Source organism: Pseudopipra pipra, chromosome 6, assembly GCF_036250125.1.
Source record: "Pseudopipra pipra isolate bDixPip1 chromosome 6, bDixPip1.hap1, whole genome shotgun sequence".
Taxonomy (NCBI): domain Eukaryota; kingdom Metazoa; phylum Chordata; class Aves; order Passeriformes; family Pipridae; genus Pseudopipra; species Pseudopipra pipra.
Window position 1 is genome coordinate 62,009,031 of NC_087554.1, and position 22,342 is coordinate 62,031,372.

The 22,342-nt window shown below is 49.5% G+C and overlaps 1 protein-coding gene across 4 annotated transcripts in view; it reads right to left on the reverse strand.

Moving 5' to 3' along the window:
* Positions 1-9,863, reverse strand: part of KTN1 (kinectin 1) — a 76,589-nt gene extending 66,726 nt beyond the window's left edge. For all 4 annotated transcript variants that reach the window (XM_064659558.1, XM_064659555.1, XM_064659554.1 and 1 more), the window contains exon 1: positions 9,740-9,863. The gene's annotated coding sequence lies outside the window, so the exon portion shown is untranslated. The remainder of the gene's footprint in view (positions 1-9,739) is intronic.
* Between the last annotated feature and the right edge of the window lie 12,479 nt (positions 9,864-22,342).

Sequence of the window (22,342 nt, forward strand, 5' to 3'; positions counted from 1 at the left end):
ATAGTCACATTAGGAACGACACCTCCAAAGAGGGATGGGTTTTATTTCAACTGTGCATTAAATTTAAAATCATTTGCCAGATTAAAGCATTGTTCACGCTCTATTTATAAACCCTTCGAACTCAGGGGATGTTTAGAGGTGTGCTCAGAACTGAATTTGGAGCTTCTGCTCCCGTCAGGCTTCCTACAACACTGATATTTTGACTTTCTGCTCCAGCACAAATTTGTAGCAGCTGAAGGATGATAATTCTCCCATCACCAAGACTTCCACAGTAGATATGAGATAGGTTTGACTGCTCCATAGCAAAGCTGTCCTTCAACATTTATCCTAAAGTATGTTATCATACAGGCACAAAGACAGCACCTCTATATCCAAGCCAGATCCCTCACGCTGGAGAACACAGTGCTGTTAATACTCTTAAGAATAAAGTTTCAGAATGGTTCAGGAACAAAAGAGGCTTTAGAAGCAATCCCTACAACACAAGTTACCCCAGTTCATTTCAAAGCATAAATTGCATCATGAGCTGGAACTTTTAACTCAATTTAAAAAGCACAACATGAAGTTTAAGAAATTGCTGCTGAACTGTGGTCCTTTGCCTGCTGAGACAGGTGAAGTGTTCAGGTCTCTCTCCACTCTGCTTTGAGACATTGCACGTAGCCCATTTATCGAGGGCAGCACTAAGAGCTCACCTCATGATCCATCCAAAACACCTCCTGCACCAAAACAGGGACCTCACTGGCTACAGCTCCACAGAGATACCATCCCTTCATCCTCCACACCAAGGATATGTGCTCCTGAACAGCAGCACCACGCATTCCTCTCCATAAGTTTTCTTTTCACCTTGTTAACCTCTCTGTGCTTCATTGAACAGTCTGCTGAAGCTACTCACAGCTAAAGAAATGATACACAGTTGGAGTCATCTCAAGGTGTCATCACACAGCTCCTTTAGGATTTGGGCAGGCAGCTTGTGAAGGTCACACACATTCAGGAACTAGTGCAGACCTCAAGGCAATATTTTCATTTTGTCTTGAACAGCCAGAGTAGGAGAGCAGGCTCCCCTCCAGCACCAGGGAAAAGGCTCCAGCTCCTCCACAAACTTGCTTAATACTTGAACTACACCTGGGCCATGTGGTGAAGGGTTTTTCTTTTACCACCTTCCTCGTGTGGCTGTTGATTTCCCAGGTGAGTGATACTGAGGGTTGCTGCTTCTCTGAGCAGCAGCAGCCCAGAAGACACTGCAACACTCCTTACTAGTCCCAGTTCCACAATCCAATTCAGTCCAGTACAATCCATGCTGTAACCTCAGATACTGCACAATATTGGGAGTTAGATGACATCACACAAGAACCCCCCCAAAAGATGTGTTCAAAGTGCATCTCTAAGGGTTTCCTGGTCCTTTCCAGTTGTGACCAAAAGGACCAGGCTTACAGCAGCTTCCTAAAGGGACTGAAGATGCATATTTGAAGAGTTTTGAGTCAAGTCAATAACCCATCATCCCAGAGTTCTCCCCCAAAAACGGCCTCCTAACACATGTACGCGCCCCTGCCCCAACACACTGAGCTTTACAGATCAGCACGGTGCTGATCTGAGCTTGAGAACATGCCAGGTTGTTAAAAGGCCTAAAAATGCTCAGCAACAGAAACCCAAAGTAATTGAGGTCATTTCTCTCACACTTCTCTGGGTTCTCACTCCCTTTGCTTTGTTGTCCCACAATCTGCTACTCTTTGGCATGCAAGGATTGAACAAACACTTCACTGCAACCACACAGATCTAAACTTTCCTGCCTCCAACTTAAGTTACAACTCAAACTACTACTCCAGTAGCCTGTAATAGGGAGCAGGGATTAAGAAATCCACTTAGAAATAGGTACACCAGACCTGAAGCCAAGAAGTTCTTCTTTTGGCACGTAAACAGCCTGGAAAAAAAGGCAGAAACTTGGGAGATAGAGGGTGGGGGTCTGAAAAGACAGGCTTGTAATGGAAACATCTGACCAAGAATTTTCACAAGCCTTTAAAACTTCTGAAACCCAACCCCTTTGCTGGCACTTCTAACATGCCTCAGACTGCAGACCATGTTATGCAAGCTGTAATTGTGCCTCCACAGCCCTCCCTCCCACCCACGGCGCTCCACACCTCGCCAGATCCATGGGCTTGAAGCACAGCAGGGAGGAGAAGGAGTGTACCTGTTCCTCCCACACCTGGCCTGCTGTACTGCCACCTGTGCAGAGAAAGCCTGGCTTTGTTGTACACCTTGAGCCAGGCTCTAACCCCTTAAAAGCTGCTTGGAAAAAAAAAAAAAAAATCTGGTTTTACATACACACACTAAGCTGTAAAAAGGTTCACTAAATTTAGCACGCAACCCAATCCTGGTGGTAAGTGTAGCACAGGCTGTAGATATGGAAGTGACCTTAGGTGAAGGTAACAAGGGAGAACTGTCAGTATTCCCATTGAGCTGCCGTGGGAAAGCCCAGGGAACCCAATAAAACCCTTTAACACAACATCCATAAATCCTTCCTGCAGCTTGGTGATTTCCAAGGCTTTGAGGTGCCACCTCTGCCTCTCTTCTGAACAATGCTGCTCATTGTCCATGCTGGGACACACTTGGGAGGAACCTTCTCAGCACACAGGTCCTTCTTAAACTTGGAGAAGTGAAGCTTGATCGACCTCCACCACCACTGCCTTAAATACAAAACCAGAAGCATGAAGAGAAAAAGCAGCACAGTCCCTTATCAGTCCATCACAGCTGGAGCCACACGTGCTGCCAACAGGTATTTAACAAGGCAAAGGTCAGCAGGTGTGACACAGGATAAAGCATTTACCCATAAACTCCATTTTCTGCCAGTTCCCAGCACCACACCCCTGAGAACCACAGACACTGCCCAGTCCAAGAGGAGGGGGCACCAAATCTCCCAGGAGAACAGGCCCTGGATTAGCTCAGTTGGTTAGAGTATGGTACTAATAACAGCAACATCGTGGAGTTGATCCCCACACGGGTTTAAGAGCTGGACTCGATGATCCTTGTGGGTCCCTTCCAACTCAGAATATTCTGTGATTCCGTGAAGTTAAAGGAGGCACGAAGAGTTCCCTCCTAGCCCTGAGGGAAAGGCTGCTTCCCTAAACTCTGATCGCTTCCCAGATCTGAAAATGCCCTGCGAAATATTCCAAATATCCATTGGGTATGAGCTGCTGTAGCCATGGTGATGCTCTCAGGTACACCTGGAGCTGAAGCAGAGACTGGCAGAAGAGATGCTGCAACTGGTTTCATGTACCTGTTTGGGGTCCACACACAGCATGGCATTAGGAAAAGGCAATGCCCACATGAAAGCCAAGCTGGGATGTCCCCATGGAACATAAGCAATGACTGAGGGGATAAAGCAGCATGAAACATCACAGCAGCCTTTTGAACCAGTTTGGGAGGTAGGAAGTAATATCACCTGCTGGGGCCAGGCTTGGCCTCCAACCCACACTGCAGCAGAGACCCAGAAAGGAAGATGCACATGGGAACAGTCTTGGTTGCCTCAGGAAAGTGGTTTCATATCATATCACAGAATGGTTTGGGTTGGAAGGGACCTTCAAGACCATCCAGTTCCAACCCCCTGCCATGGGCAGGGACACCTTCCACTAGCCCAGGTTGCTCCAAGCCCCATCCAAACTGGCCTTGGGCACTTTCAGGGATGGGGCAGCCACAACTTCTCTGGGCAACCTGTGCCAGGGCCTCACCACCCTCACAGCCAAGAATTTCCTTCTAACATCTAATCTAAATCTCTCCTCTTTCAGTTTAAATCCATTCTCCCTTATCCTATCACTATCACATAGCTCACCCACCCACTGCCAGGGGGACAGGTCACAGTTGGGACCAAGAAAGGGGCACCAGCAGCAGGTCTGCTGGTAACCTCTTGGCACCTTCACCTGCAGGTGCTTGGCTTTCCCTTCTGTACAATGGGAAGGTAAGTTCCATGCAAGAGCCTGGCAATGGCACAGGGCCTGGTGGAGAAAGATTCCCTGTGAGCCAAATGCAAGTCACCAGCTTTAAACACTCCCCACCCGAGGCGTGGGAGCCATTCACTTCCTCCAATAAACTGGACTTTTTTCTTTGTACTTCTTTGAAAAGTATAGACTTTTCAACTTAAAACCTCACAGCAAACAGGCTGAGAAGGAAAAAAAAAAAAAGTAGTTGTGGCCAGTGGTCGGATCAAACCAGTAACAGTAAAATTAGGAGCTGACTGATATTACAGGCTCTCTTACCAGTCAGTCACAGTCCAGTCCAATCCTGCGAACTCCCTGAAGTGCTGCACCTTGTGCAATAGCTTAGTCATCATCTTCCTTGACAGCCACACACTTGCAAACAGATTACGAGTCCACTCACATTTTCCCATGAAAATTTTCCCCTCCACCCTGCCACAAGCAGGACTGGAGCAGAGTGGTGCCAGCCCAGAGCAGGGAGCTTGTCCCTTGCAGGAGAGGAGATAATGCTTTTATCTCCCAGACTCAACAACTTCCTTCCTGCGGTAGCAGGCAGACAAAAGACACCTCTTCACACCACAGACAGGAATGAGATGTACTAAAATTTGTCACAACCCTGAAATAAAATACCCTGCTTACCATTTTCAGCCCATACGGGAGGGTGTAAAGCAGAGTTAGGCCAGCATTTCTTCTACAAGAAACTCTTGCAGCAAAAGATTTGGAAGCAAAAAAATAAGGAGCCCAAAATAACTCAGTTTGAGTTTATATTGCTCTGGCAGCTAAACAAAAGTTGATAACACTGGACTGAGGTACTTCCCCCCGGCAGGATGAGAGCTGGATTGTTTTTGGAAGGATTGTGAATCACGGGCACGAATATACCAGGCTTTAAGAGCCTTCAGCACCCACGTAATTCTGAACTCCAGCTTTATTTTCCCCTGGGTCATCCGACACATGCTCGGCAGGCAGGCTGAGAAGGTCAGCTGTTCAATTAATAGGTGCAATCCCCAAACCAGAACTCGTGTTTTGCTGCACAACATCAACACACCTCTTCCCAGAAAGAGCCCTCCCTGATGCTCCATTAGTCATTCAACTACAACTCAAAGGAAACCAGGATTTTTGCTGTATTTCCTCAACTTTACAGCATAAAAGGGCTTAAAGATGTTTCCTGCAGCAGGGGAGCTGTTAGAGATGCAGCAGCTGCTCTCCAGCAGAGCAGTGATTTGCAGGATTGCCTGGCTGCAGGCAGATCCAGACAGGGAAGCCAGGAGGGAGGGTGTCCAATGGGAAAGAGAAAAAAAAACCTGCAAGAAGTGCTGCTTTCTGTGCTTTACCACCACTGAAATCCCTGCACACCTGACAGCAACCACAGCTGTTAACGCCAGAGAGCAACACTATTTATAATAGGGATTATTAGTGCAAGAAAATGAGTAGCTTGCCCACATGACTAATTTACAGACACTTTCTCCAAGTTATAATGCAGCCTAAGTGATGTGTAAGCAAAGATGAGCCTGCATTTGAAAAAGACAAAATGCTATTCCTCTTAATAACTCTTCTTGGGAAGAAAAGGGGAAGGAATTACTTCTCTTCAAGTTACCCCACAAACCTTACAGCTCCTTCCCCTCTCCTCTCCCTCCCACCCCAGACACACTGCACAGCAAAACCCAAGGCTTGAAGCACCTAAACTACTTCTTTGCAGGGTACAGTTGTGAGGAGACGATGTTCTTTCTTTGTGTTTGAGTCAGAGAAGCTTTCCAGAGTTTTCATGTGCATACGTGCAATAGACACTGTTCCTCTTTTTCCCTGTTTTCTACAGTATCTGAGAGGCTTCAAAAAAAAAAAAAACAACCAACCACCTTTAGTTAAATTGGAAGCATTAGAAAGGATCATGAGATTTGCATTCTTTAGCACCTCAGATTATTACAGTTTCCACTGCTGTGGCTTCCCCTTCCAACTCCTCACCAAGCTTCAGTTAAAGAATCCTCATATATGAGTGGACTTGGGCATTTCTTGTACCGAGACACTGGAGCATCCAGGCCAACAAGATGCCAAGGCAGCAGAATTGATGCACTCCCAGGAGATCCCAGTTAAATTTTGCTGTATGGAGAGAGGCTGCATCAAGCCTGCCCTCTGCCCAGGACCTATATTTAGGGACTGAGCTGACCCGACAGTGCCCCCGTAAGCTCATTTATCGAGATTCACTTATTCATTCTAATATAATCTAATTAGACTGCAGCAGTCCTGTACACAGGCATGGCAGTGACCACCAGAGGACAAGTTCAAACCCAAGGAACACGGCCCAGGTGCTACTTAGTTCTCACACAGAGGAGGAAAAAAAACCCTGCAGAGGAATGACAGGAATTGCAGATGGCTGTGTAATGTCTTCCAGCTTGGAGCAGCACCTGGATCCACTCTGCTTCTCCCCTCCACCAGCTAAAAACCAATTCCTTAACTGGAAGAAGCAGCAGCAGAGTCCAGATCAATGCACTTATCGATGCGAGAGCTGCTGCTCCCGCTCTGAAATCACTGCAAATGGGGGCAAAAAAAAGCAGGAATTTGAGTCTCTCAGGCAGTGCCCACGCCAGCAGGCACAGATGTGTTCCCAAACTACAGACCACAGGCATCAGCCTGGAAAAAGCGCCAACAAGTCCACATTGTAAGAAAATACTTTAAAGGCTCCACTCTGGCAAGAAATAGGAAGTTCTCAGAGCTCCCAAGTGCCCCCTCTCCTGCAACCAGCTGCAGTTCAGGCATGCGAACAGGAAGAAGCTTTTACATTTCTAAATACACAAATAAATACTAGTTTTTTTTAAAAAAAGCCTTCATGTGTTTAATTTGCTTGGACATCTTGTATAACGATGAGAGGAGAAACAGATTCCTAAGAGTCATGGGCTGGTAACTCTCCAATCTATCATCTCCATAGTTTATGCACAGTCATTAACAAGAAGTGATTTGTCTGGGACAGATTTAGTCCAGCAACTCCCTGTCTCGTTAACCTGAAACAATCACCCAAGCAATGTCAAAAAGTTTGAGAGCTTGGTGCAGTGAGCAGCCCCCTGCAAAATATTCATGTTTTTAAAAATAGTCCAATCCTGCTGCTTTCCCAACACAGAGCAGGAAGCTTAAGAGCCAAACACAGATGCATAAAATTCCCTTTATGTTAAAAAGGTTTTGATGAGCAAAGGCAAAAGGTTGTCACTGACAAGGAAATCCTGAGAATATCGATAAGAGAACAACAGGAGGAGACTTAAAGACTTTGACTAGTTTAACCTGTCAAAACAAGGGGTCAAGAGGGGATCTGATTGCTCCCTCTAATTACACCAGGGAGGGAGGGAAAACAATCATTTAAACCAAATGGAAACACTAGAACCAAAAACAAATTGCACAAACAGGCCACTGAGAGGATGGAAATTCAGTGAGACTTTGAGGAGGCTCTCTGACTGCTCTCCCGTGGGATGGGGGCAAAGAATAAACCCATAGAGTTTCATCTTAGAAGTAGTTGTGTTATGAAAGGCACCCACAGCACAGATGGGTGCTGTAAATGGGGAAACTAAACTCGATTAGGGCTCTCTTCTGCTCTCCAGTGCTGCCACAACTTTCAGAGCAGAGGGCAGGAATGAAGAATTACCTCCTCCTGCCACTGCCTCCTGCTTCCTCCCCATCCCTCCGGGACAGCACAGAGGGTATTCACACTATTTACTCCAGCACGTAACTGGGGGATGACCAGGGAACTAAACTTGGGAGCTGAAGCCTCGCAGAGTCAATGGTGAGAGGTGGGTGTCTTGGCAGCAGCAGGGGAAGGGATTAGGAGCAACCAAGTTTGATGCTTAAAATAAAACACATGTCCTCTCCCCCATGTCCTCATGCTTAAGGGTCTCGGGTGTAGATTAAATACAGTTCTGGCCATCACCTCTGAGATGTACAGGGAATTCCCGTTCCCGAGGAGTTTTGTTAGCCCTGGGGTTACAGTGCCAACATCAAGCAATGATTTGACATTTTTGAGCCATAACCACTTAATCTCCAGCAGCAAGAGCGGATGATGCAAACAAAAGCTGTTATACAGTTAATCAAGTAACACCTCAGTTTTACACCAGCTTGAGAAAGTCTTTCCCTTTCCTTCAAGGGGTTCAAAAACAAAGTAGTCATCAGGTCTCTAACAGGGGTTTTGTGACAGCAGCGGATAAAGGATCAAATCAAAACCTAATTGTGTTCTTCATATCCTGCTACTGCTACTTCTGAGAGCAGAAATCATCTTTTTGAGACCGGCTAAAAAAGGGAGAAGGGGCGGGGGGTAGAAAAAAAAAAGATATTTGGTAATAACTCTACCAGAGAATGAGTGTTTCTATCCAAACCCCAACCTTTCGCTGCTGCAGTTACACACAAAAGTTATTTTAATCACACTATGCAGAAAGCAGCATCAGCATATGAGGCAAGAGAAAAAATATGTGGTAAAGCGAGTTGCATGGCCTGTTCGCGGGCAGAAATTACAGCACAGTTATAGGGAAGAGGTCCACGAGGCAGAGAAACAATTCCAGCCCCAGCCAAACTGCAGGACCACAGCAATCCACTGGGATAACAGCAAGGAAGATATCTGAGGGGAGGTGGAACCTGGAAACTGGGTCCCTTCTTAACTTCTGCAGCAATCAGTTCAGACTTCCCAGAGAGGGATTTTTGCCTTGTCATAGGTAAAGAGGCATCAAACAAAACTTTTCAGTTATGTCTACTAAATACCAGTCGTGTTATTGGACAGGGGCAGCAATGCAAAGAGTAAAAAAGGGGGAGAAGAAAAAGATAATTTTAAACAGAAGAGAGCCCCAGCAGGATATCAGCTCTGCTCCTCTTGCACAAAGCAAGAAATGATCTTTGAGGTTTTCGAACAATGACCTCAAAATACATAGCAGAGCCTTTGGTGGGGGTGTGGAAAGAAAGGTTATAAAATGACAAACCTAAGGCACACGGGTGGATGCACATCACTTGGCACTGCCTAATGCAGAAAAGATGCTACATTCTTCTTAATAACCATCTACTTAAACCACTTCATCCACTGAAATTAGCCGGGTACAAAAGACGTAGCTTTGCCACCCTAACTTTTCTCCCCTTCTCGAGTAACCTGCACACCGGAGGAAGGCAGTAAGCGGTGAGCAAGGGAGAAGAGGTGAGGGGGGAATCAACACCTCCAGGCTTAACACAGCCGCACACAACCCATACCGGGGGCCGGAATAAAGGGCACGCAAAACCTTGAAAAACAATAAAGCACCCCTGCCGCCACCACCACCCCCCATGACGATGGGAAGCAGCATCAAAAACCAGCACAGGCACCCAGACCGCCGTGATGAAGCGCAGTGCTCACCACAGCTCGCACGGCCACCGGGGAGCCGCAGCACCCGCCTCTCGCCGAACCTCACCGGGGGGCTCCCACCGCCACGGGAAACGCCTGCAAGTCACAGTCCGGAGGCGGGAGGCGGTGGTGTGGATTTTGGCACGGCGGGCACCCAACGCCGCGGACCGAGCGAACACCGAGGACACGGCGCCTTTCGCCCCCTCCCCACCGCTCAACTCGGCTCCGCGGAGATGCGCTCGGGAAGCGCCGGAGCCCCTCCCGCCCCCAAAGCCCCCCGGAGCCCCCCGGCCCCGTGGCAGCGGCTCCTCGCCGGCCCGGCGGCCGCGCCCCGGTTCCCCCCCGGACCCTCCCGGCCGGGCCGCAGCCCCGGGCCCGCCGCGGCCTGTGCCCGCCGCCCCTCGCCGGAGGCCCCGGGCGGGCCCCCCCGGGCGGGACTCACCGAGCCGGCGGCGGGCAGAGCAGGGCAGGGCCGGGCCGCGCCGGGCCGTGTCGGCGGGGACGGAGCGGGCAGGGGATCGGGAGCGGCCGGTGTCGGTGTCTGCGCGGCGCGGGCGGCAGGAAGGGGAGGAGGCGGCCCCGCACGTCCGCCGCGCCCGCGGCCGCCCCCCCGCGCGTTAAAGGCACCGGCACCGCCCGGGGAACCCCCGCGGGGGCACCGCCGGGGCAGGGCGGGGGCCTCTGGCACGGCACAGCCGAGCAGGGGGGCCGAGGGGGTGTCCGCGCCTCTGGGGGGGCATCGCCCGGAGCCGGCCCGTGCGCCGCGGGAGAGACCCACGGAGGGCCCCGCGTGGGGGTCCCGCTCGCAGAGCTTCCCGTGCGGGGGTCCCTCGCGTGTTCCTGAGGCTCACCCCCACCCAGACATCCCCCCTGCGGGGATCCCCAGGGACCTCCCCAGGCGCTGATAGGGAACACCCACCCTGATCTCCCCATCCAGCCCCCCACCCATGGGCAGGGATCACCCACACAGACCTACCCCAGGCGGGGATCCCACACACACACCCCCCAGAGCTCCCCATGTGGGGATCCCTCACCTATTCCTGAGGTGTACCCACCCAGATATCCCCCCCCAGATCACCCATCCTGACCTCCCACACGCAGGGATCCCCAGGCATCTCCCCATCCCGACCCCACAGGTGAACAGGGATCACTCACACAGACCTCCCCCACACGGGGATCCCCAGGGACTTCCTCACCCAGACCTCACCCATGGACAGGGATCACCCATCCAGACATCTCATACACGGGGATACCCAGGGATCTCTTCATCCATCCACAGGGATCACCCACCCAGACATCCCCATGCAGGGATTCCATTCCCCCAGAGCTCCCCACGCAGGGATCCTTCACCTATTCCTGAGGTTCACCCACCCAGACAACTCCCATGTGGAAATCCCCAGGCATCTCCCCACCCAGACCCCCACACACAGACAGGGATCAGCCACCCTGACCCACACCCATGGACAGGGATCACCCACCCAGACCTCCCCTACATGGGGATCCCCAGGGATTTCCTCACCCAGACCCCCCTGACCAGGAATCACCCACCCTGACCTCCACCAGGCAGGGATCCCCTCATCCAGACCCCCACTCATGGACAGGGATCACCCACCCAGACCTACCCCACACAGGGATTCCACCACCCCCTCTCCCAGAGCTCCCCTCAGGGGGATCCCTCACCTATTCCAGAGATTCACCCACCCAGACATCCTCCTTGCAGGGATCCCCAGGCATCTCCCCACCCAGCCCCAGACAGGGATCACCTGCCCTGACCTCCTCCCCACAGGGATCCCCACCCAGACCCCCACCCACAGGGATCACCTACCCAGACCTCCCACACGCAGGAATCCTTCCACCCAGGTTTCCCACACCTATGGCTACATCCAGCCAAACCCCACCCAAGTGTGGGAATCACCTCCTGCACAAAGGTATCCCCAGGGATCTCCCCGCCCATGTTTGGGGACCATCCTTCCCAGACCTACCCCATGCAGGGATCCCACTGCCCAGGCCCACCACTCACACGATCACCCATCCAGACCCCACCCTCCCTAATTATCCCTCCAGTCCCAGCCAGTTTCCACCACATCCCTTTCCACCCCATTTCCCGGAGCTGGCAGGGTGGGCAGGCGTGAGGACCCCACGGGCCCAAGGCAAGCAGGCACAACATACCCCAAGTTCTCCCCCAGGACGTGAAGGACACCAGGACACCTCTTCATGACCAGAAACAGGGATTGTCCCTCAGTTTCCCTTAAATGCCTTAAAACTGTTTGGATCTGCAGCATGGAGCAGCCCTGCCCACAGCACAGACGGACCAGGGGCACATTCAGTGACATCCCACCAGCCTGTGGAGTCTGCAGGGGGGGAGATTAACCGGAGTTTTTCAGCTCTGACTTCTTAAAGCTCCGACTTCTTCTTCCCTCTGACGTGGATCCTTCCCAAAGTGCTCACAGGGCAGATTGCTTTCTCCTGCCTGAGCCCAGTGGCTGACCACGGATCTGTGGGTATCCACGGGGATGGAAACTGATGCTGTGTCACACAGTTACTTGGGGACAACAAAACAGCACAAGAAGCCACCGAGGGCACCCATCCAGCTCCATCACTGGGCCACTGACATTAACCCTCAGCTTCCCAGGGTCCCAAACATTCATGGGAAAAAACAAACTGCTGCACACAAGAAAATTCACCATTTTTGGCAGCAGGAGTGGGGACAAGGATGGCTGAGGCAGCGGTAGCTGCGGGTCACTGCTGATGCTGGTCAGAACCAGCATCCCAAGCCCGGCTGTGGTATCCACAGTGGCTGGTTGCAGCCGGCAAAAGGGAGTTATCCCAGCACAGCAGGAAGGCTGACATCACCCCAGGGCTTTGCACACACCCTCCTGTCATTTCTTCAGACCTCTGGCAATGAAGAGCCTGGTTTGACTTCCAGGCCCTGTCGCTCGGAGCAAACCATTCGTTTATTTGTCCCAACGCATCTCTGAGAAATCAACCGCTCCGCAGCATTCCGTATCCAACGAGGATTTGCATGGAGCTGCGGGAAGAGCTCACCATTCCCCTCTTCTCCAGCCACCTGTGTCACCCAGCTGCAGGCCACCTCCGCTTTTCCAAACTCTCCGGAGCAAACAAAGGCAGTGGCGTGAGGTGGATGCTGGCGGAAGCTGTGCCTTTGCAAGGGAGGTGAAGCGGGCCCGGAGGCGAGGCCTGGCTGGCGGGGTGGCCACTGGAATGTGGAGACAGACACTTGGAATGCATGACCAGCCATCAGCTGGCGAGGCAGCGTTTTGCTGTTTCATCCCAGAGCTTCCCTGGCTCAGCACATCCTGGCTGGACAGTCCACTCTTCCAGGAGCGCTGCTGAGGGCAGCACGTGAGCCGGGCAAAGGCAGCATCCCCGCCCTGCGCTTCCCAGGGGAAAATTTAAGGCCAAATCTTGCTTATATTGACCATTTTGGTAGTGGTTGTGACAGGACTTGGCAGAAGCAGATTTTGCTGATGTTTAATTGCTTTTGTCCACAGCAGTTTTCCAGATGGCGTCAGAACCAAATCACTGCTTCCCAGGGAACAGATTTGCTGCCCCGAGAGAGCGCATGAGGGTCCTGCCAACAGAGAGAGAAAAACTGGAGCCAAGAGCCAGGGAAGGGCATAGGATGGACAGGGCTGCCCCTCCTGCCAGGAGCTGAGCTGCAATGGGAGAGCAGAGAGTGTAAATCCAGCTGCTACAGCTACAGAAGGGGCAGGATCTGATCCCTTCTCCTGGTGACCAGTTACAGGACCCAAGGGAACGACAGGACACTGTGTCAGAGGAGGTTTAGGCTGGATACTGGGAAAATGTTCTTCCCCCAGAGGGTGGTTGGGCACTGACCAGGCTCCCCAGGGCAGTGGTCACTGCCCCAAGGCTGACAGAGCTCGAGGAATGTTTGGACAAAGCTCTGAGGGACAGGGTGGGATTGCTGGGGTGTCTGTACAGGGCCAGGAGTTGGACTCGATGATCCTTGTGGGTGCCTTCCAACTCAGGATATTCTATGACGCAGCAGAACTTTCCTCACTTCCCTCTTCCAGAAGTTGGAATTGATTTCCCTGCTGGATGGTCACTGTTGGCTCTGAGGGGTTTCAGCTGAGAACACATCGCTTCCCACCAGCTCAGAAATCTCTGGTCCTTCGCATCTTACACATTTGCCACAACATCACAGCACAAAGCACAATACAAGGACCTGAAAATGCTTTTAAATCCCACATCAGGTACCATTACCCAATACTTACTGAAGGCAACAAACTATCTCAATTATGTGGACTGAGAAACCTGCTGGAAAGCCTCACCAGAGAGCCACAGCCGTGCCAACCAGCCAGGCAGGCTAATGGTGCTGAATATCCCGACTGCAGGGAGGGAATAATGCAAACAGCCACTGGAATCCCAGTCACATTGGGCAGCCACTCGTGGGGAAAAAGAAAAGGTTTTAAAATGCTGCAGGAGCCCCATTAGTTCTGTCAAGAATTTTGCTTTCTCAGATCACAGGGAAAAAGCCTTCAGATCTGCAGATTCAGAGGAAGCTGGAGAGAAAGGCAAGTTATGCCTGAGTGGGGCTGTAATTCGTGGGGGTTGATTACTGTTAATTTAGCATTTTATATAAGAATGTGAGAGATCCTTATCAATGCCAGAAACAAACACCCTACAAGTTTCAACACCTCACTGATTGCAGCTAGGAAAGAAAAAAAAAAGGCCAAATGCTGGATTTTTCTCAAAAAAAAAAAAAAAAACCAAACCAAATGCTGGATTTTCCCTCTATCTCTTTTTATCTGCATTAAAATTTTTTCTACTATTTATAAGCACCAATTCCTACAATTGACAGGAAGTGGAAATTAATAGATTATACGCACACATGCCAAAAAAACATTTCAACTGCTGCTAAAGAAAGTCACAAAAAACAACTACAATTTTCTTTTTTGGAGTAGTAAATGAGGAGTAAGTCCACTGTGGAAACTTGAGCTACGTGGAAAAAGATGTTTGATCCAATTCAAACTGTAAGGGAATAAAAATAAATCTGTCCTAAGCAGCATCTGTCAGCAGAAATGACACTGGAAACTCTTGCAAGGAGAATAAAAGCTCATCATAAAAAACAACAGTCTAAACCATGACATTGTATGTGAGCAGGATGAAAATCCATCAGGCTGCTGCAGGTCTCCACATAATCCACATGCTATCACGACATAGATATACTTTAATTAAGTTGAGATGATCATGGTCACATTTTGTGCTGCTGGGAATCCAGCTAATTAAGCAAATTGTTAGAAGCTCACTGAAAAAAAGTGCTTATTTATAAATTACATTCACTTTCCATTTCTGGATTTTTACCAGCAACTGCTGTCTGATGCTCTAAGTGCTGCATCCCACCCAGCTGTCCCAACTTTACAGCCTCTGGCCGTGCCATGGCCACCCTAAATCCCCCATCAGCCCAAGACAGAGCCCTCCCAACTGTCCTGTGTACTTACACATGCCAGCAGAATAAAACAAGCACTTAAATCCATGCAAGATCAGGGCTTGCCATTTGAATAATCCCTGCTCATTTTCAAGCCACTTATTATTCCTACACCTGTATCGCGTGGCTTTAATTATCTTTTCTCCCAAAAAAGTTCAATTTTGACCAAAAAGCAACAGCTTCAGCTGGAAGCACTCACTGTAAAGGAAAACCCATTTGCTGTGACTCCAGCAGATCATCAGGTCTGGGCCACAGAGGTGGAATTTAATTTCTAATCTGGAGATCTCAAGCCTTTGGTATCAGATAGAGCTAAAGGGATCACAGGGAAGCTGGACAGAAAAGCAGCTTTCCCAGTAGCACAATAACAACCATGCTTTGAGTTCCCATGAGAGCAACTGTTTCAAAGCAAGTTCCAAATATTCTCCTTCCTTCTTGGTAGTACCCTTAGCAGAAGATGATTTTTTAAGATTGGATGGTTATTGTTAAGTAAAGCAAATGCAGAAATGACACAGAAAACACGGTGCCTCCTGTAAAATACTCCCTGTGTGGTAGCACAGTGACAGTTAAAATCCTTTCTCCCATTCATCATTCACAGTACCTGGTTGTTATTTGTGCTGTTCTGCATTAATCTAGGGCAGGTTTTGAATTAATACTCTTCTGCATCAATACCTATGGAATGAAGATATTTTCCTTTGCAAAGGAAAACGTTTTCAACACCAACACAACATCCCTTGTAAGCACAGACATGTCATTCACCTGAGACGTAGCGGGATGGGCAGCAAATACAAACAAGATGGAGTGAGAGATGGGGGGGGGGAAAAGAGAAATGGAAAGTCAGACAGACCTCCTGCTCCAAGGGCTCTTTCAGTCTGAGGATGAGGTATCCCAAGGCTGGCTCAGCCTGTTTTCCTCCCTCAGCCAGGGAAGGACACTGACTGAGCTCTGCGAGGCACCGCGGGAACGGCGCGTGTCAGGCTGTGACAAACTTCTAAGGAAATGTGCAGCAAACACCCTCGTAGCCTGTCTGGATAAATCAAAGAGCACAGGAACCATCCCAGCTGTTCTTGCCACCGCAGAGTAAGTGAATATTAAAGTATTTTGTCTGCGGCTACGCGAGGGATGCGGCCGCCTGCCTGGTGTAATGAGTGTCACACCGGAGGGGAGCCTTGCTCTCTGCTCCCCAGTTTGCCATCACTGGTGGTGACACTCACCTGTGTCCCAAGGGTGGCTGGAGGCTTGGAAATGTTTGCAAACCCTTGGGTCTGAGGAGACATCTTGACAACATCACTGCTGCCCCAGGAGACCCAACAATTCCCGGTTGCAAACTCACCGTGCATCCCTCTGAGAGTTTCTCTTTTAGCTCATACTTGAAATGAGCAAATATTCTTCTCTTCACCTACACACCCAATTTTTTAGACAGTGAGAAGCCTCTCCCCAGTGAACCTGCAGCTGCCCACGTTGTGTCTAGACTTGTGAGACATCTAAGTGTTTCTATCCTACAGTTTGTAAGGCCTAGAGGACAGAAAGGGTTAAGAACCAACTTGGATTCTCTAGGGAAAATAGAGAGGCACCAGAAAAGAAGCCAGTTTAACTGATTTTACCCAAAGGGACAAAAGGAGGCTTAGAAGGTCCTCTGTAAAATTTCACAGAGAAAAGCATTATTGTCCCCCAGGGAAAAACATACCCGTTAACAAATTAGGTGAAAGTCGAGTGAGATGTGAGAGGTCTGAAACAGCCACATTCCTCAACACCTTTAAACTGTCTGTCTTCACACACTTCATTTATTTTGGACATCAGCACTGCCCGTGCCAATTTGGGAGTAAAGGGGAGTGTAAAAATACCTGGGAATAAATGTATTCTTAATGTTAATAAGCAAAACTTAATTGATCTGAGCAACATGGGTTTTAGGAAACAACGAACTCAGGATCCTCCCAAACACATGCCCATCTGGGCTCCTTATTTTCCTCAAAGCATTGCTGAGCAAAGCTGAGCAACTCTACCTGCGTGGAAAAAGAGCTCAGGGGAGCCACTCTTGTATTTATGAGTTGTGTAAATGTCCGTTGAAGGGAGGTCAAAGCAACCACAGCACTTAATTATTCCTGACAAGCTGCAGATAAGTGAACCGACGGAAAAAAAATGACACCTTCATAATGAAGGACACTGTGACAAGTGAGCTTCTTCCACAGCCTGCAGACACCAAAAATATGTAATAATATTCCATGTAGTATCTTGGATTGTAAGGGGAAAATTAACTCATATTCCACTTGTACAGACTGACCATAAAAGCCACGGTAAAAGATGTCACAGCCTGATGCCATAACCTGTTCAAGAGAAATGGCAAAGACAGCAGGGAGGAAGATCCAAATGGAGGGATGAGGCTTTACCAAAAGGGATCTCAGGCTGGATTCCTGCTTGGCTGGGATGAGCATGGAAATGAGATGAAGTGCAGGAGCACATGACAGCAGAGCTGGGCACAGACTCCTCAGTCACAGCCAAGCTCACAGTGGTTATTGACAGACCACGGGTGAAGGGCTGGAGTGACAGAAACAGGACAGTGTTAACAGTTAATTATGTGTGTTAAAAGCACAGAACCATCAAGGCGAGGGGATTGGAGCTGCTGCTGACATCTGGCAGCCTTTTGGGGAAGTCTAGTTCCTCCTGAGGTCCTCGTTGACTCAGGAGCACGGATTTGCTGACGTTAATTGGGGGAAGAGGTAATGAGAACTGACTAATCGCCGAGCTGTGAGCCCTGGGGACTCATTCCAGTGTCAGTCATTGCATCTTGCTGATCACTCAGACAAAACTCAGTTTTAGGGGGAATTCAGGCACTGCTCAGAAACCTTCCTTGACTCATTGCATTTGCATTTCGTTGCCCTCTCCTGTACCATAAGCTAATAGAAACTGGAGTGGTGGCACAGCTCAGCTGACACAGCAGTGAAGGCATCACAGTAAGTGCTGTAATTCCTGGAGAGCTTGCACTGAAGGTCCTGGACATGCCAATGTCACTGCTCACATCTTCAATGTGACTGCAAACTGAATTAACAGAGCTCTGCTAGCACCTGCTGTATGCACACCTCTCCTTTTCTGTGCAAACACACAGGAGTGCTATTACTATATTGTTTTTCCAGATAAAGCTTAAAGGATCAGCCTTCAATTGCAGCAGTAAGTTCAGGGTATGAGACACAGTGTTTGCATTTAGAGTGATTTGTCACAAAACTCGGAGGGGAGCAGCAGCAGTCAGATGATCCATGGCACACTCACCTCATTTAAATGCAATTCAATTTAGCCAGACCGTTTGGCACAGAAATGGGCGAGATGACTTCACAAAAAGCACGGAAGGATACTTCTGACCCCAGGTGTCAGGTGGATTTGTGTGTGACATTCACGGAGGAGCTGTCCAAGAAAGCCTGCAGCCATTCATTGCTCCGTTGCAATTAAGGTGGGCAGCCAATGTTTAAACACCCACCCCACTCTGCTCCCCCCTTTTCTGGCCACATTTTAAATGCAACACAGAATGGAAAATAAAAACAGACTGCTGGGCTCTCCTCCACACTGCAGTACGAGGCTGGGCCAGGACAAGTGGATTGCTATGCAAACAACATACAGAATGCCTGCCTTTAATCAGTTTGTTGCTTTGCACAGATAGGAAAATTAAATGAAGTTAACTGTAGAGATTTTGAGTCACCATTCAGCCTTTCAGTTGAGACAGATGACTTTTACTTACAGTGCTTCCTCTGGCATTCAGTGGAGGATTTGGCAATCCTCTCTGGGTCTGGTTCTCAGCAATTCTCTGACACAGGGGCAGTTAGTGTCTCCATTGCACATAATAGAGCTGTAGAAGCCAGAAAAAAATGGCTCTTTTCTAGCCAGTTTACCCCTTTCCCATGTGACAGAAGGGACTTTCTTCCCTGATCCAGAAGCCAGAGCACACTGGTCTCTGCCAGGGAGCATGGCAGGCACATGCATTGGCACACAAGTGCTCAGAGCCCACTAATGTCTGCAAAAAGTACCAAATCCCCCCCATTACTGCCCTTTTCAGGGAATAAGAGAGCCCCAGTTTAACCAGGGCAAAGAAGAGGCACCCTTACCACTGTGTGACCTGGGCTGCATCATCCAGTACAGGGAGAGACACTACGGGGTAAATGGGAAGTTACAGCCATTCCCACCACCCAAGAAACCTGGAAAATTAAATTAGATTCTGGCTCAACTTCCTCACTTCTGCAAGAGGGTTACTCCTGCTTTACACAGGGCAAGTTAGAACCAAATATCAAAACTAATGGACCTGATTCTGTTCATGTTTACACCAGCATAATCTAACGATGACACTAATTCACAATTAAAAGTCAAATTACTCACTATTACTCAGTGAGTAGTCATAGTGGCTTCTTTCCTTCCCTGGCAATAAATCCAGTATTTGCTGACACTGACAAGCATTCATCATGTCTAGAATGGAGCATTATGGGACAGATAAGTAGGAGAGAGTGATGGTCACACTTGTCAGACCCACAGACTCCAGCATCCACCTTTGAGTTGCCTTTTGGGCTGCAGACACTTCTCGAGAGCCTTTCCAGCTCCATGCATGTCCTTTGCTCCCCCTGACCTTGCTGCAGCTCACCTGCTCCTCTCCCTGACCCCCTTTGGGGTTCTCCTCAGCACCTCAATCTCTTTACACCCCTGGTAAGATGGTAATCAAGGCACAGGGACCAAAACAGGGCTAAACCACACAGAAGGAACAACCTTGACAACAAGACTTGGATTCTGCTGTTGATGGAGAAGTTCAGGATCCTGGAGTAATTAGAAAGTGCTGAATTTGGAGGCATCTTGTGCATATTATATTGATTTTTTCCCCTGGAACACGATTCTGCTCTCAGCTGCTCTTCTACCTGTGCCAAAGGCAGAGCTTTAAACACTGCAGGCAGCAAGGGCACCAGGAGATCCAAGCTACACCTGAGGCAATTACACTCTTCTGAGACAATTACAGCTATAAAGGTTTAGCATAAAGCTCAGGAGAGCAGAAAGCAGAACACTGTCAGTCACGAGCTTTTAATTCTCGAACTGGCTCCTAAAAAAGATAAGATAAATCCAAACCAAGATTAGCCAACTTCAAAGCAAGCAGCGAGGCATCCAGGGCGTGCTGGAATAGAAGGCAGCTGTGCAGAGCACTGATGAATAAAACAGGTAGAGCTCCCTTACTGGCTTGCTCCTTGTCCCTTCCAGATTTCTGGAAGTCTCCTGTGATCAGTCCCATCCCATAATTACAGCATCCAGGTGATGCAGCAGTGTCTGCTCCAGAAATGTTTAAGGGACTGATACAGGCGTGCTGGAGGAGCTCTGTGGAATAGTCTTCTCCAATTAGTTATCCAAGGAAGAACGATACTGAATGCCTCTTACAAAGAATACACAAAGCACTTATTGTCGCACTAATCATCAACTTTCTAAGTAAAATTAAGCAATTTGCTAATTAAGACTCATGACAATTCATCATTACAGTAACTCAGCACCGCAGTGATTCATCACCCCGTCACTGGCTCCTGGGGACGTGGGGAAGGGGAAGGGCTGCCTCCAGCGGCTCCTGCCCTGCCCCGAGCAGTCCTGGCGTGAGTCACTCCAGCCGGGATCTGCACGGCTGCTGCTTTCCAAAGGGAATTAAAAAGTGGGGGGGAAAAAGACAGAGGGAAAGAAGGGGAGAGGGAAAAAGAGGAGGGGAAAGAGGGGGAAAGGCAGGAGAAAAAAGGAGGGGAAGAGGAAAAAAAGGAGGAAGGGGGAAAAAGAGGGGAGGGAAAAATTGAGGGGAAAAGTGGGGGGAAAAGGAAGGAAGGGAGAAGCTCAGGCAGTTTGAGAAAGAAATAATCTTTTTTTTTTTAAGTTTGAATGGGAAAAATAGTTGCCTTTTGTAATGTTACTTGACCTGGATGATCAGAAATCAAGCAGATGGGTCGCACGAGTTCCAAGTGACACATTTTAAATTAACGTCTGTCCAACCCATGACAGGGGTCAGTCCTTCCTGCCGAAGAAGGAAGAACACTTGCAGCAGAGAGGTAACAATACTTCTGATGACTAAGAAGGGGAGACCCAGAATTGGGAGACTGAAGGAGGGGGAAGCCCAGGGACTCAGTGCCTCCTGCTGTCGAGACCTCCCACTCCCTGGGGCTCCCCACCACTGGACACCCCACTCGCTGAGCCTCCACGAGCTGGGCACCACAAGGAGATGTCCAGCCTGGAGGAGGAGGCTGTGGGCACAGAGCCCTCCTGAGGCACAGCCATACCTCCTCTTCCTTGAGTAGCATCCAGAAGACCCTTCCCCTACATCCAAGCAAGCCTGAGAGCTCGAATCGCCCACACAGTGGTGACTCTTCACTCCTCAGATGATCTCTCAGCTTTCTAAACATCTTCCCTTCTTCCCCGCCTCCAGATGGGTAAACAACCTTACACCCATTTAACCCAAGAGGCACCAAACTCACCCAGAATCTCATCACTTCCTGGTGCCTCTGCATTTGCAGGATGTCCATATTCAAGGCAAGAAGGAACACCATTATTAAGAGTTTTATGATGTAGCCTCACTCACACACCATGATTTGACCTCTCCATCTCAGGTTCACAAAGTGCAGACAAATCAGTTCCTCAGGGGCTTCGAGATGAACATATCTCACCTCCAGGGGGTTCTGCAGTGCAGTGCAGGATTAATTTGTTGAGGAAACTCACAGCACTTCAGCTGCAATGCTACAGACAGGGCCACACCAGGGAAGCACCACGAGCACCACAGTTTGCCAGCTTCCCCACTGAAGCACAGCAATGGTGTCACGTGCTGGGGGAGCACCAGAGGACAGAACAAATTCGGCACAATCCCTGTGTTCAGTTCAATGATTCCTGTGGGCAATGCAGGCCCTCACTGTCACGAAGCAGCTGTGAGGGCTGGGCTGGTCACTGCTGGTGGGAGCAGAGCCCCCCACCACAGCCCTCAGTACCCTATCCTGTTGTGCCTGCAAAAGCAGCCAAGGCCACGGAGCTGTCTGGCCACCAACCCTAAATGGGACATTTTAGTTTTAACCATCCTGAACTGGTCTGAGCTGGCTCCATCAGCCTCTGTAATTCAAGCTACAACCTCTCTGAGAGTCCTCTCCTTGCTTTGCTGCTCAACTTGCCCTCCTGGGTGCTCTGGGATGGGCTGTGTGATGTAAATCAACCTGCTCGAGGCTGGATTTTTCTGGGGCCAGGAGGGTTTGGCTCCTGTAAGTTGGAAGGTAAGTCCCAGAAATACCACAGACCAGCCCAGCAGGCTGTGCTGAGGAGGGAAGGATGCTCATCAGCCACGTACACTCTGCCTCATGGCTAAAGGGTACTAATCTAAGCATTTGCACCTCTGGGGCAGCAAGAAGAGCCTGGCAGTACCTCCCAAAAACCTGCTGCATGCCTGGGCTTTGACATCTCCTCCCAAAGGGTTTCCTCAGCTCAGACTGTTGTTTGCAAGCAAATCTCACAGCATAAAGCAAAGTCCTTCTAGCAGAGCAACAGGTGCACTGATCATGACATCCCCCAGCCCAGACAGGGACAGGGATGTGTTCCCAGCTGCACTTT